Below are 15,509 nucleotides of genomic sequence, written 5' to 3' on the forward strand. Positions count from 1 at the left end.
ACACAGTGGGCTGTATTCGTGTTCTATACGCCGCAGGAAATCGAGTCCCATATTTTAGCGTTGTAAGTAAACTGATCGTTGAATAACCGAGGGACATAGAGAGAGAGAAACAAAGCAAATATTTTCTAGTACTTGGTGAAACGTTTATAAAAAACAACCTTTTAACTATAAGATTTTTTTTAACTTTAACCAACGTTTCGTCTTTGCAGATTCATCAGGGTTACTATACACAATTGTATATTAACATTGCATTGTGCATGTTAACCCTGACGAAGCTGCAAAAGCGAAACGTTGGTTGAAATAAAATTTAAGAAAAATTATATATATATGTCTCTCTGGAAGGTTCTCCGCTAGTACAGCAGTAAGTCTAAGAATCTACGACGCTAAAATTAGAGGTTCGATTCCCCTCGGTGGACAGAGCACAAGAGGCCGTTGTAAATGAAAACACACAGACGAATTTTGAAAGACGAAATAAATAAATAAAATATCTAACTTCGTACACCGAAAATATTCTTGAATGACGAAAATTGAATACGACTGATCACAAACTCCAGACAATAAAGGGTTGAAAGGTACTTGCTACGAATTGTATTACAATAATTATTTCAAAATGATATTCTATACGTCATCAAAACACGAGATGTGCACCAAATCGAGCCTGTTAAAAAAACAAACAGAAAAACGATGAACTGAGTTTTCCTTAAACTAGTGAGCGGCTCATTGTTTGGTTGTTAACAAGCGATCGAGAAGGGGCTGGAAACTGCCCCTGCGTAGTCAATGTACGGCATAAACAGACGTCAATATATTAGTTCGTCGTCATGGCAATCAATTGTCAGGCACCGAAGGAAAAATTATAAATAGCTTTGTATGCGGCGTGTGTGTCTGTCAGGTCTACTTACTTCTAGATACGTGACTTTTAATGAGAAATTTACCCTGGGACTTAACATAAAGACGAAGCTTTGATATGATGAATAGCAAATCACGTTCAAGATAAGAAATGACCTTCAGTGACCTTGACCTCGGTCTGGCTGATAAACTTAAATCTGAACTTAAAATAAAGAATTGACAAAACTAATATTTCGAATTGCAGTACAAAACTGCTTACGAAAACCAAGGGTACAAACCTCTAATTATTCAAAGGTAAACAAATGGTGGGGGTGCAAAATTACTAACCACACAAAGTTTCGAGAGCGGTAAAAAACGTTGGGAATGAATTGATAATACAATAATGTAGAAACTGTTCGATACATGAAAGTTGCTTCGTTTTATCGACAGAAAAACGTCCCAGAGTTTATCAGCAACCGATTTTATTTTGGGTGTGTAATGGTGATATATAGTCAGTTGATGAAAATGAATAAACTGTTCTCTATACAGTCACCAGCTGGCTTTCTTTAGTTCAGTTATGTTTTATGAAAAGCACAAATATTAAATATATTTCTGGACCTTTTCGTTTTTACCTAAAATAAAATAACTTTCCGACGTTGAAATTAATTACGAAGTGGGTATTCCGTGCACTTCAAGCTATTGGTGTGTTATAAGAGTGACAATCAATCCCTAAGCGTGGAGGATGGGTGGTAAGATACTGTTGATTTGGGTCTTTTCCCTCCGTTTAGTCACACGCTGGTACAGCAGTAAGTCTACGGACTTACAAAACCAGGGTTTCGATTCACCTAGGTGGACTCAGCAGATAGCCGGATGTGGCTTTGCTATAAGAACACACACACTCTCTGATCAGCAGTTCTCAGTTTGGGCAGCATTACCAAATACAGAAAATACAAATTACTCAGTGGACAATATCTAACGAATATGCAAGATAAACTGGTAGTTTCAATATCGTGACGACAAATTTCACTTTCGGTACATAGAAAAAGAAAGTTTGATTTGTTTGTTTTAAATTTCGTGCAAAGCTGCAATAGTGCTATCTGCGCTAGCAGTCCTTACTTTAGCAGTGTAAGACCAGAGGAAAAGCAGCAAGTTATCACCATCCACAGCCAACTCTTAGACTACTCTTTTACCAACGAATAGTGGAATCACATTATAACGCCTCCACGGCTGAAACGGTGAGCATGTTTGGTGTGAAAGAGACTCGAACCCGTGACCCTCATACGAGGTCTGTTCAAAAAACACGCGGACTTTTTGAATTGCGCGGCTCCAGTTGGTTCCCGGGGAATCCGCTTGGTGTCGCTAGGTTCGCACAGATCAGCTGATTACGACGCCATTTCCCGAATGCAGATATCTTCATTTATGTATTAGCTACGCGGTTTTAAGTGAAGTGCGATTTTTTTCGTTTGGCGGATTTCAGAATGAATGACCTGAAGGAGCAACGACTTGCTGTGAAATTTTGTGTTAAACTTGGAAAATCTGCGACTGAAACTTTTGCTATGCTTAACACGGCTTACGGTGATGTTGCTATGAAGCGTACGGCATGTTTCAAGTGGCATGAACGTTTTAAGGATGGTCGACAGTCCATTGAAGATGATGAGCGTCCTGGACGTCCTTCCACGTCAACTGACGACCCACACGTCGACCAAATCAACACCCTGATGCAGGCAAATCGACGTCTGACTGTCAGGGAGCTTGCTGAAGAGTGTGGGATATCAGTTGGATCTTGTTACGAGATTTTGACCGAAAATTGAAGATGCACCGCGTTGCTGCGAAATTCAGCCCTCAGAACTCGTGAGTTTTTGGCCAAACACTCGATCACTGTTCTTCCCCACCCCCCCTACTCACCTGACCTTGCTCCTTGCGATTGTTTCTTGTTCCCCAAACTCAAAAGACCCTTGAAAGGAAGAAGATCTGAGACGATTCCCGAGATTAAGGCAAATGCGACAAAGGAGCTGGAGGACATTACAAAAGAAGCGTACCAGGACTGTTTCAACAAGTGGAAACACCGTTGGGATAAGTGTGTGCGTTGGGAAGGAGAGTACTTTGAAGGGGTCCCAGACCTGTAACTTCTAAATAAAGTACATTTTGTTTTATGACGTCAGTCCGCGCATTTTATGAACAGCCCTCGTATTACGAGTCGAGTGCCTTAACCACCTGGAATGCTGGGCCGCAAAAAGAAAGAACACATCAAGGAAAATAAATTAATAAAGCTCAGTCTCGTGAGTACAATGTTAGGAAAACGATTCTACTTTTGAGATCTAAAACAACATATATCGTGCAAAACATGCTAATGCCATGGGGGTCTGAGGGCATGTCTCCGAGAAAATTTGTGAAACAAAAAGATGCTACGAGATTAAATCGGAGGTAATGTTGCATGAAATACATCTTAAACAAATCGAATGGTTGTTAACTTAAAATTCACGACATGAAATACCATAAGCAGCTGTGCAGTAACTAAATAAGAATAAGTTTTTTTGGGGGCGAATCCCCTTTCCCTGCGTGGAACCATACTGAAATATGAAGACTACGCAGCGGATTTATATTGATCCAAGAAATAGAAGATAAAATTATTTATGTTCTCAACTAGCCGCTTTGGCCCCCCACCCAAGAGCCCCGTGACTCACTGGTAAGTTTGAAGGATTGTAACACTAGCGGCAAATATTTAACAATCAACCAATCAACGTTAGTATATTGCCTTTTCACATCTTCGATATACGATATTCGTAAAGTTTCACATTATTTTCTCAACATATATTCCAGAGGATTTTGAAGGAGAAAAAAAATTCTTCCATAGGTTTTTAAATGGGAAACATGCAGTTGAAAACGCAAAAATTTCGATGTTGTCATAGTTATTTTAGGTTTTGTGTGGTTTGTTTCGAATTTCACGTACATCTTCCGTAATTTAGAGGTGTGAGACCAAAGGGAAGGTAGCTTGTCACCACCACCCACCGCCAATTCTAGGGCTGCTCTTTTACCTACAATTATTGGGATTGATTGTAACTTTATAATGCTCCCACGGTTGAAAGGAAGAGCATATTTGATGTGACAGGGATTCGAAACCACCTACTCATTCCGGGCCAGTGAGTTTAGGCCCAGCATGACATTGCTAGTGAATGAGGTTTTCTCAGTGTTATACGACTGAAAACAAAACAGTAAATAAAGACGAATAGTTTCTGGTACACATGATTCTACTCAGCTACAGTTGTTTTAGTACCTAACAAGATGTAAACATAAAAATAAATCAATAATTGACTCTTTTTAAAGTGCATAATAAAGTTAAAAAAAATTTACTGAACTTGAATATTCGTAGGCCCGGCATAGCCAGGTGGTTAAGGCACTCAATTCGTAATCCGAGGGTCACGGGTTTGAATCTCCGTCTTATCAAACATGCTGGCCCTTTCAGCCGTGGGGGTGTTATAATGTTACAGTCAATCCCACTATTCGTTGGTAAAAGAGTAGCCCAAGAGTTGGCGATGGGTAGTGATGACTAGCTGCCTTCCCTGTATTCGTACACTGCTAAATCAGGGACTGCTAGCGCAGATAGTACTCGTGTAACTTTGCGCAAAAATTTAAAACAGACAATTATTTGAATATTACCATTATATTATATCATCCACAGATACAAATATCTCGTGTGGCCATTAGTAGACGTTACAGTTGTTACTTTAGTTTTCTGCACCTTGGTTATATTTGCGAGAATATGTTCTGTATCGATCACTAGTTATATAAATATATTGAGCGTCACACATACAATATCAATATTGAGGTAAAACCCTGAAGCCAGGCATAGCCAGGTGGTTAAGGCACCCGACTTGTAATCTGAGGGTCGAAGGTTCGAATCCCCGTCACACCAAACATGCCCGCCCTTTCAGCAGCGGGACTTTATAATGTGATAGTCGGCTAGCGCAGATAGTCATGGAGTAGCTTTATGAAATATTCAAAACAATTCAGAACCTTACGGCTGTCCCAATGGAAAACAGCTTTGGGCTTAACAGTCAAGTGATCTAATCCACGTTATTCAGGTTATCCTTACTTCCTCATACTCCTGCTTTATATGATTTTAGAAGTATATCACCACTTCTAATCTTCCGGTTTAACTGTAGGGGGCGGTCACATTTAATGGGGCTTATTATGTTATTATATTATATAGGATTAAAATATAATCCTATATTTTAGAATAAAGTGCTTTATCGTGCTTTTCTAGTCAGATGACAAAAATAGACCCAGGCTTTATTCGAGATGGTTACTGAAGTAATTAACCCTAACATTACAGTTTCTGAAGATGCAAAGTCATATTGTCAGTGTAAAAATAAGAGGAAAATCCTCAACAGCCGCGCCACTTGAAATTATTTTAAGCAGTATTAGAATAAATTACTTTTCCCCCCCCTTTTTTGTTTTATTAGCTATGTCTTTGTGTACCAGCAAAACTAAACGTGAGGCGCACGTATACCCAATTCAGTTTTATGTACCTCTGCCACCCTGCCCACAAATTGAAATTCTTTTAGACAGGATTAAAGTAAATTGATCTACGAGATCTTGGGCGTGGTCAAATATATCAATAGATAGAGTTTGACCTTTTAAGTCCAAAACTATAATTAGACCTAAAATGCTCAAGACGACAGAAATATGAACTAAAAGTCTGAACTTGAAAAACTTAGGGCCATTCTTTGAAGCCATCATATGAAAACATCGTTTAACTAAAGTGGTGAAATGGCTTCAGATGATCATCATCAAACATAGCTGAAATAAATACTTTAGTTATCAATCTCAGAATACGTTACATTAGTCAAAAAATGAAGTGAAATGTTGGCACTTCTCAAATTGTTGATGCTATCTTATTTATGTTAATTTAAACAATGGATTCCGTTCATATCAAGGTTGTTATGGTGGATCTTCAAACTAATTTAAACAATGGATTCCTTTTATATTAGGAATGTTATTATGAACTTCTCACAAATAGCTATCTAACTACACTGTACAGATTGAGACGGCAAGCCAGATCACAGTTTTCTTATTATTACTCTGAATTTCGAGTACAACGTGAAAGGTTCATTGAAAAATTTACGAGCAGAACGAAAAGTTTACTAAACAATGCGCGAGTACAACGTGAAATGTTTAATAAAAAAATAACAACAGGAACAATACTGAACATACTAATGCTAGAAGCGTATGTACTAACTAGTTGTTAAATAATTATTACCGTAAGACTTAAATACGTGCACTCAAAACATATTACGAAGGAACAAAGTAGTTTTTCATATTATGAACTCCAAAATTCAAAAGCCCCACCCTACCTTACCCTACACTTACAAGGGATGGCAACAAGTGGCTCCGCCTCTTGAAAATGTTGTTAATTTGTTACATATTTTATTTGATAACAGAAAACAATGTGAAGCTATAAATTTTTGGATGTGGCACTCGATGAAATCTGTTCAAATATGATGTTAATTCTAATTTTAACGCTGGCTTTCGTAAATACCTGAACTTTTTATGATTTTATTTACATTTTCTCATAAAAGGTGTTGTGCACCTGGTGTAGTTTCTAAGAACTTTTATTCCAATAAGTTTCCAATTATTCCAAATAGTTTTATATATTTTTATCTTATCTAATAAAAAACATAATGAATTAGCAACATTTTTAAGGGAGCCACTTTTTTTTGTTCACTCCCTGTATATCGCAAAAAACATTCACAGTTTTATCAAATTCTCCTGTAAACTTCGAGGTTGTGTTAAGAGTGTTGTGAAGTTCCCGAGTGTTTTTTTAATCAATATTTTTCTCTGATCAATATCTTAGAAAGGATTCTACAGAAGTATTGTTTTCTGTATTTCAGGTGCTAGCTAGAATTCTAATGGTATTTCTATGCTAATAGAGATCGATACATCCCGGGTTCAATATTGATTGAACTAAGGAAGTGTTAGCTGGACGCTGTATTGAATCTATACATACACACACACAAGCCAGATGTTTAATCGTACAAACATGCCAAACCATACAGAAAGGTGTCTCCTATTTTCTATTGTGTAAAAATAGATAAAGAAAATTGGTTCTGATATAGGCAGAAGTAAACTTACAAAAATCCTGTCCAAATACAGAACTGAATTCCTTCCCTATTATAAGAAATTTAATTGAGACAAAAAAAAAAGGCAGAACCTTTGGAATACAAAGTTATTGAATGTATATAGAAGAGTTGGAATGTCACGTGCAACAATTAGTAAACAAAGGACGAATCCAACTTTGAAATAATTACATTTCCTTCTCGTAACTAAAACTGAATATAATTAACAGGGTACGTTCATTTTAGAATAAGGTTAATTATGTAAAATGGTGTCATAACTTTTTAATATATACTGTTTTACAATTACTTACGCATTATTTTTACACTTAATTGAATCTTATTTGACTCAAAAGTTCTGACAACGTGTGTAAGTTGTACACGATGATTGCTGGATATCACATATCATTTATTCATAGCTTCAAATATCGGTAATTTTTTCAGGTCGTAAACACAGACGTGGAGCAATTAAGCAATGAAATCAGTGTAATTCTAAAGGAAAGAAATGAAAATAACCTAAATACGCGCAATGCAAGAGTTCTCTAAATATTTCCAGTTTATTAAAGTGCACACTAGAGGTCGCAGTTACTAATCGCGTCTCCAAGAGTTTCGTCAATTCGAGAACTTTCAAGCTTCCCACGAAAGCATCTGGAAAATCTCTGTAAGATATACACGAACAGTCGCTTCAGCTTTAAAAGAATGTCAGTTATTTCCTTGAACACTAGGAATGTACATTATTTATTTATTTTATTTTTACAAGACCACACAAACCTGACGATACAAGAATTGCCGATCATTTGATGACTTATATTTGAGATAAACACATACATTACGAATGATGCGATTATAAATATATTCTTTAAAGTTACACGCTGCAATGGTTTAGCCCTTGTAGGCATTAGTATTTGATATTATGTCATTTACCTCTTAAAAAGCGCCGTCTTTTAATCAGAAGAAACAAATGATTGTACGAAGCTTTTTTGAAAATTTACCTGAAATATAAAAATTTATATGTTTTCATTACTCTGGCTAAATATTGTATTATGACGATTAGAAAATTTTGTTTAGCTAAAAACGTTTCTTCAAATTTATTGTCCTTTTATAAGGCAAAGATAAGAAAGAAAATAAATTCCTGAGTATTCGAAGTATGGAATTCGTAATAATACGAATTCATTTTGCTTTTTTACCTAAACTCGTTCGTCTTTCTTCAGAACGGTATGTATTGTTCTGCCCTTTGATATAAACTATAATAAATAACTTTGTTGAAGCGTATGTCATAAAATAAGTGTTATTTAGTTTCATATTTGTCTCTTTTGTAATGTATATGATTATGAGGCCTCCTATGGAGAATTTAATTAAAAAAAACACACAAAAAAAAACGAGAGACTTGCATCAAGAAAACCCAGTAACGAACCTGTGTCACCACTAACATGTGATAAGTACATTTCTAAATTTTTGTATAAAAACGGCGACATTAATAGCATTTGAAGTTTAAGAACAAGATAGCAACTAATTAGTGTCCGATTATAGAAGAAGAAACAAAAATACTTAATATTAGTCGTACAGGTTACTAATAATCGTAACAACAAAAATCTTTTTTAAAATTTTACGCTGATAATAAACCGAAAAAAAATTCTCAGAGTCCTAATTAGTGAAAGCATAAAAAGAATATATGACATCTACATGTCTGTCTATACACAATTAACCATATATTCAAAGAAATGATTGATTGTTTGGAATTAAACACAAAGCTAACGAATATGGGTTTAAACAGAGTTAAAATATTATTATACGCAATTTTCAAACAAAATGTGGAAGTTTACGTTTCAAAATACGTGGACCGGTTTGTTTCGAATTTCACGCAAAGCTTCACGAAGGCTATTTGCACTAGTCGTCCCTAATTTAGCAGTGTGAGACTAGAGGGAAGGCAACTAGTCATTACTACCCACCTCCAACTCTTGCGCTACCCTTTTACCAATGGTTGACCGTCACATTATAACGCTCCCAGGGCTGAAAGGACGAGTATGTTTGGTGTAACGGGGATTCGAACCAACGACCCTCATATTACGAGACGAGCGCCTTGACTACCTGACATATACGGGAAATAGAGGAAAACTGAGTGATAATAAATTAAAAAAAAAAGAATGACAAAGAAGTTCGGACAATAATGTTTAAAGATTATTTAGACGTTTACGCCAGTTAATATAAATAATTTTACTTATGTAACGAAAAAGTAAAACGCATCATAAAATAGGAGATATATATAATAATAAAGATTCTTATATATTAGAAAAAAATATCTGTAGAGAGAGAGAGAGAAAACTGAAGAAAACTTTGGAAAACGTTTTTTTAAAAGGGTTGAAATTTACTTATTTTTCCCAGCAACTGTTACACGATATATACATTCATAGAGTGCGCGTTTTTATATAGCAGTCACATCGGGCTGTCTGCTGATATCACCGAGGGGAATCGAACCCCTGATTTTAGCTTTGTAAATCCGTATACTTACCACTGTAACAGCGGAGAACAATACCAACTGATTTTTGTTTTGATATTCGCTACATACAATGTTACTGAAAAAATAAATCCATTTATACGCACGCGCTAAACACTGTTCACGTCTGATCTTACAAAATGTGCGAACGCAGAAAAATCTAAATATACACTTGAAAGTATTCGTCGTAAGTACATATCGATAAAATGTGTCGAAATATAATATACATACATTAAATTATACAAAATTTCAATAAAAAGTTATTTTCTTTTCGTAATGCAGAAGCACAGAAAACCTCATAAGTTGGTCATCGCTCCAACAAATGTATAATGTATGGCAATACTACGTGCACGTTAACCTATTTACTTACTAGCTTGAGGTTCTGGTTACGAAATGTGGTGCTTTTTGGTTCAAAACGGTCTTTTATTCAGGAATGGATTAAATGTTATTTCTCCATGACAACAGAACGCTAAGAAACCTACATTCATCTGACTGTTGAAATACATAAAACATGTTAGTTATTTAAAAGCTGTTTTGCTAGTGGTTGGTTCAGGTTGCGAGACTCGGATTTTCCAATTTAATTTAAGCTTAAGATATCAGTTTACAAGTGCTTTTTTTTTTCCTAAAAGAGTCAAACTGGTAAGTTCTGGAAAGAAGCTTTTATATTTACAAAGAATGTTTTAAATAAATTTATTAAAGCTACAAGAAAAAATATTGTTATTAAATATTTGAAAGTTACCTCTTTATTACATCTAATTACGTGGCTTAATTGAGCAAGAGATACAAACAAAGAAAAAGATATTTAATTAGTTACACAAAAACGTAGTTTTTGTGAATTATGCAAGAAGATATACACATGGTCCATAATCTATGCAAGACGTACCTTTTGTTTTTCAGTCGCATTTAATTAATAACGTTCCTCAAATAAAACCCTATACACAATGTTTATATTATCTAATTATCTAACCAATTGTAGTTTGGTTTATGTTGAATTTCACGCATAATTACACGAGGGCTATCTGCGCTAGCCGTCCCTATTTTGGTACAGTGAGAGTTTGGTTTGTTTTGGATTTCGCGCAAAGCTACACGAAGGTTATTTGCGCTAGCCGTCCTTAATTTAACAGTGGAAGATTAAACCAAATCCCACGAATAGTGGGATTGATCGGACATTATAACGCCCCACGCCTGAAAGGATTAGCATGTTTGGTGTAAAGTGGTTTCAAACTTGACCTCGGCCCTCAGATTACGAGTCGAGTGCCTTAACCACCTGGTCATGCTGGACCACACAGTGATAGACTGCAGGAAAGTCAGCTAGTCAACGTCACTCAGGGTCAACTCTCGGGCCACTCTTTTACCAATGAATAATGGAATTAACTGTTAAATTATAAAGACTCCATGGCGAGTATGTTTCGTGATGGAAGTTTGAGCCCACTATTCTCAGATTGACCACACTGATTACCAAGACAAACTGTTGCATAAGGTTTTCATTTGTGTGGATTAACTACACAAACAAACATTTCGTATATTCAAATCTATAAATATTCTATTTTATGAACTGATTAATATTGTATTCATATGTAGCAGGTTGTTTTATATTTTCTTTAAAACATTCTTCTTTAAACAAAATCTTAAATCGCAGAAATATTTCTGACATTCCTCGAATCTTTCGAGTCTCTGGAAGAAAGCCAAAAACTATTCATTGATCTTGTTCTGAGGATGCCATCCATTAATTAAAAGTTTACTGTATAGATTAGTTAACTAAGTAGAGTGGAATTTGTTAATTTTCGCGCCTAACAAAAATGAGGTCTATTTCCACTAGTCGTCCCTAAGGTTGAAATGATAGACTAGACAAAAGACAACTAGTCAATACTATCAATATATGGGCTACTCTTATCGCATAGTAGGATTTGACAACAACAATTGTAGTTGTAACTGTGCGCGAACCATGGAATATCGAAACCATAGATCAGTATACTAACCATTGATCTAGGCTTACATTGTTATCAATAATCTTTAAATATTCTAACAACAGATTTTTTTAAAAGTATACCCTTAACATCAAATGATTTAGTTACTTTACATAGTAAACCTTTTTCACTTCGAAGTTATGAAAAGATGAAATAATATCAAAATATTCATTTTACTAAAGACAATGACAAGTTATTAATGCCATTATTTTTAACTACTTGTCTCGTAACCAAAGTGGTATATTAATAAAAACACGAATTTTATAACCTATCAAGAAAATATTACGATGAGAAATTCAAAATATTTCTTTCCACTTTCACGACAAAGTGTTCCAGTTGCGGTTTGCTCTTTAATATGCTTTGCTCTTAGAATGCAAGATGTTATCAAAATCCTGAATCGTCGAGACCAACTCGGATTTTTGACACTGCAGGACAACGCCCAGGTTGCTAAACCTTAATATTTCACGTGTCAAATACTGCAGTGAAAGAGGTTTCTATCTATTCACGTTCAGCGTGCACGTGTATATAACATGACGGTGAAAGTATATATAATTACCTTCAAGTTTCAAAAAGTCATTAACGTTTACCACATCTAGTCTACTAAATATTGGACCGTTCTGTATCATGCTTTATTCAGCATATATATATGTATAAGTACTCAATCCACAGGGAAATATAGACAATGAATTATACACTTGTTGCAGAACGCGAATGCATTGATCGGAATATTTCACTTTTGTTCTTTCGAAAAAACCCACTAAAACACCATTTAGGCTTCGTAGGATAAATCAGCACATGGGGTATTAACTGCAGCGAACATACATTTTGGTAATCAAATACATTTTCTAACCGGTCTCAAAGTTAGGAACGGAAAGTCCAGACAGCCCCTTGTGTAATTTTTCACGAATTTCAAATATTAACAATAACCTCTGCTCTCTGTCCACTAACAGGAATCGACTCTCAAATATTCGAGTTATAAACCAGAAGCTTATTGTTAAACGCCAGATGGTTAGGGGGCGCTCGACTCGTAATCCGAGGGTCGCAGGTTCGAATCCCCGTCACACCAAACATGCTCGCCCTTTCAGCCGTGGGAGCGTTATAATTTGACGGTAAATCATACTATTCGTTGGTACAAATTAGCCCAAGAGTTAGCGATGGGTAATGATGACTAGTCGCCTTCTCTGTAGCCTTACACTGCTAAATTAGGGACGGCTAGCGCAGATAGCCCCTGTGTAGCTTTGCGCGCAATTCAAAACAAGCATCGTGAAATAAAAAAGAAAATCCAGAAAATTAGAACAAGTCTAGCAAAAATTGAAACAAGCCTAACACTTAAAATACATAAATCCATAGATAAACACAAGAAAAGAAAGTGATTATCGATGTGTTCAAAATTAATATATTAGTTGGTTAGAAAAGCTGGGTATATCAAAAAACATGAAATAATTTGCAAGACAAATTTCCCGCAGTACCGCCTACGCGTGTGAAGAAAAACATGGTACTTTGTCCCAGCCCTGAGCCATTAGGGAAACCCGTATAACGTTGGCTACTTGACCTACGGGAATGTATCACGTGCTCACGTGTCAAAACACAATAGCCTGGTATACGATTCTCACGAGAGAGAGAGAGAGAGAGTTGAGCGCCCTAATCACCTGGCCATGTCGATTTGCAAGAAAAAATAAAAAAAAAAAACACCAGAAGAACCTGTGCGAAAATTGGGAAAGATTTATCAACTCTGAGATGGTTCATTAGGAAACATTCCACTGCTTCTGTTCAACCCTAAAAATAGAGAATTACTAGCCGATTATCCGCGGCGCCAGTGCTCACTTGGAGTGCCAGAAATTGGTAGAGATGACAGCGCATGGTATGTATTAGCAATTTGAAGCCTTGTTTAGTAATTAATTAATATCTGTTGAATTCTTTTTTTTCTTGTCCAAAGCATGCCAAATCCTCCGTAAACGTCGAATTTTCGTGTGATCTCTTCACCTTTGTTTTGCTCCATTACGCACAGTAAATTCAGCTGCCCAATTTTTTCTGTACATACGAAGAGAGAAAAGTAAAATTCTTTCAGACGAGAAACGGAGGCGAAACGGGACATTCGTTATTGCAAATCTACATGCACATGATAAACTTTTCACGAAGTTGGGGGGTTGCACAACGTGTAATAAAGTTTTTCCAGTATCATATAAGCAAGAGTTTCATTATAGTATAATGATGATTTGGATCTATAATAATATTACGTGCGTAATAAATGAAGTACAATTACCTTGGAATTGATGAGCGTGTAGTCTTAAAATTGGAATGTGTGTGTATTGCCATATTTCTTGTTTTAAGAATGTGTTGGCATATTTATTGTGCGATCACCATTTCAACTAGTTAGTTTATTGTAATCGGTCTCCTAGATACATATGACGAGTTGCTGTGTCAATTCATGTCAGTTTTACAATATCTGTATTATTATATTTAGGTTTCGAAGACTACTGTGGCAGCTTTATTGTACATCATGAATTAATATCATAACATTCTGATGTCGGACATGTATAATACATATCACTAGCATAACAGTCTGATGTCGGACATGTATAATACATATCACTAGCACGATAGCGATTCCTTATTTTCTTAGTTTAGGAAGGGGAGGCAAGATTTTCTTTCATAAAAAAAAAAAAGAGGGTTTCTTCAATGTTCTAATACATTAACTTAAAAACCTCGTGAAGTGAGGCGGGGGGAGATGAATAAAACGTTGAAGCCTCTGTGGGAACGGACTCAAAGATTTCTGTGGACGGCACTAACTGCACATCCAAAAATTTCCTGGATGAACACAGTTTCATTTTCAGAGTTTTCATGTCTTTAACAACTATACGCGGTAAACTGGTTAAAATCAAATTATGAAATTGGTGTTAGATTCCTTGGCATCGTGTTCCAACCAAACTTTAATAAACTTTTAACCATTGTGTAATAGAAGGGCATATTAGCAGAAATTGCTTTGTTTTCATTTTACGGTAAGTAACTGAATAACCATTTTACACTTAGCGATAAGAATTAGTCCAGCCTAATTAACATTACTGGGAATAATTAATAGTTCTTATTTTATTCCTTCACTCGAGCGTTGTTTAAGAGTCTCTCTCAGTTTATAAATTTTTGTTAAATGGCCACTTTCGTAATTAGGCCTAACCTACTTCATTATTACTTTGATGTTATCATCAAGTGGTGGTGTGCTGATTTCATTTAATTTTACACATACGTTAGTTTCCAAGCAAATCTAGCACTCGTGTTTCATTTACTAAATGTACAAACTCGCTAGAGCGCGTGTGGGCGAACCCTTGCTGTGAAACAATAATATTACGTTTCTATGAAAGAGTAATTGTGTTTGTTTGCACCCTATCTTCTCCAAGCTCATTCACCGAATCTCAACCAACATTATGTAAATACCATGAACTGTGGAGAATGTCCTCGGGTGGCCAAAATTCACCTTAACCTTATTTCTATTTTCTAAAGCCCGTTGGTTAATTATACCCGGTCTATTGAGTCAATAAAAACAAAATCTTAACAGGTTAGCGCTTTGGACAATGTTGAATATTTTAAAGAAATTCCAGGTTAAAATACGAAAGCTACTGGATTGTTTCTCAACCAAGTTTTTCTCATGGTCAATGAGGTGTAGGGTGTTCAAGGGTAGGATCACATCAAAATATTTTTCTGTAGATCGAAAGCAAACTGTAAATGTAATTTATGGAGAAGGTTTGTTATAAGTTTAAATTTTGAGATAAAAAAAAAACACCTTTATATTCAACATATTACTTTAAAATATATTACTGCTGTTAAACTTATACTGTTAAATAACTAAACATTCCTCGTAAGTTGACGGGTATTTAAACTCGTAGACACACGAACAAACCCATATAAACAAACAGCATTTTATTACTTTGCAGTTGGCACTATCAATACCCACGAACTGGTAAACACAATAACTGATTAATAAGGACACAAAAATAAAATTTCTTTAATCTACTCGTACAGAAATTAAGGTTAAAGAAAAATATTTTACACAAAACGTATTTTACGGTTCTTGAGCACGGAAGTCTCGAGTGAGTGAACCCATACTACAGTAGCAGA

The 15,509-nt window shown here is 35.6% G+C and overlaps 1 protein-coding gene across 10 annotated transcripts in view; it reads right to left on the minus strand.

Annotated features, from left to right (window-relative positions):
• Positions 1 to 15,509, minus strand: part of LOC143244400 (uncharacterized) — a 79,111-nt gene that overhangs the window by 35,394 nt on the left and 28,208 nt on the right. The window lies entirely within an intron of this gene.

This window comes from Tachypleus tridentatus, chromosome 2 (assembly GCF_004210375.1).
Source record: "Tachypleus tridentatus isolate NWPU-2018 chromosome 2, ASM421037v1, whole genome shotgun sequence".
Classification (NCBI taxonomy): domain Eukaryota; kingdom Metazoa; phylum Arthropoda; class Merostomata; order Xiphosura; family Limulidae; genus Tachypleus; species Tachypleus tridentatus.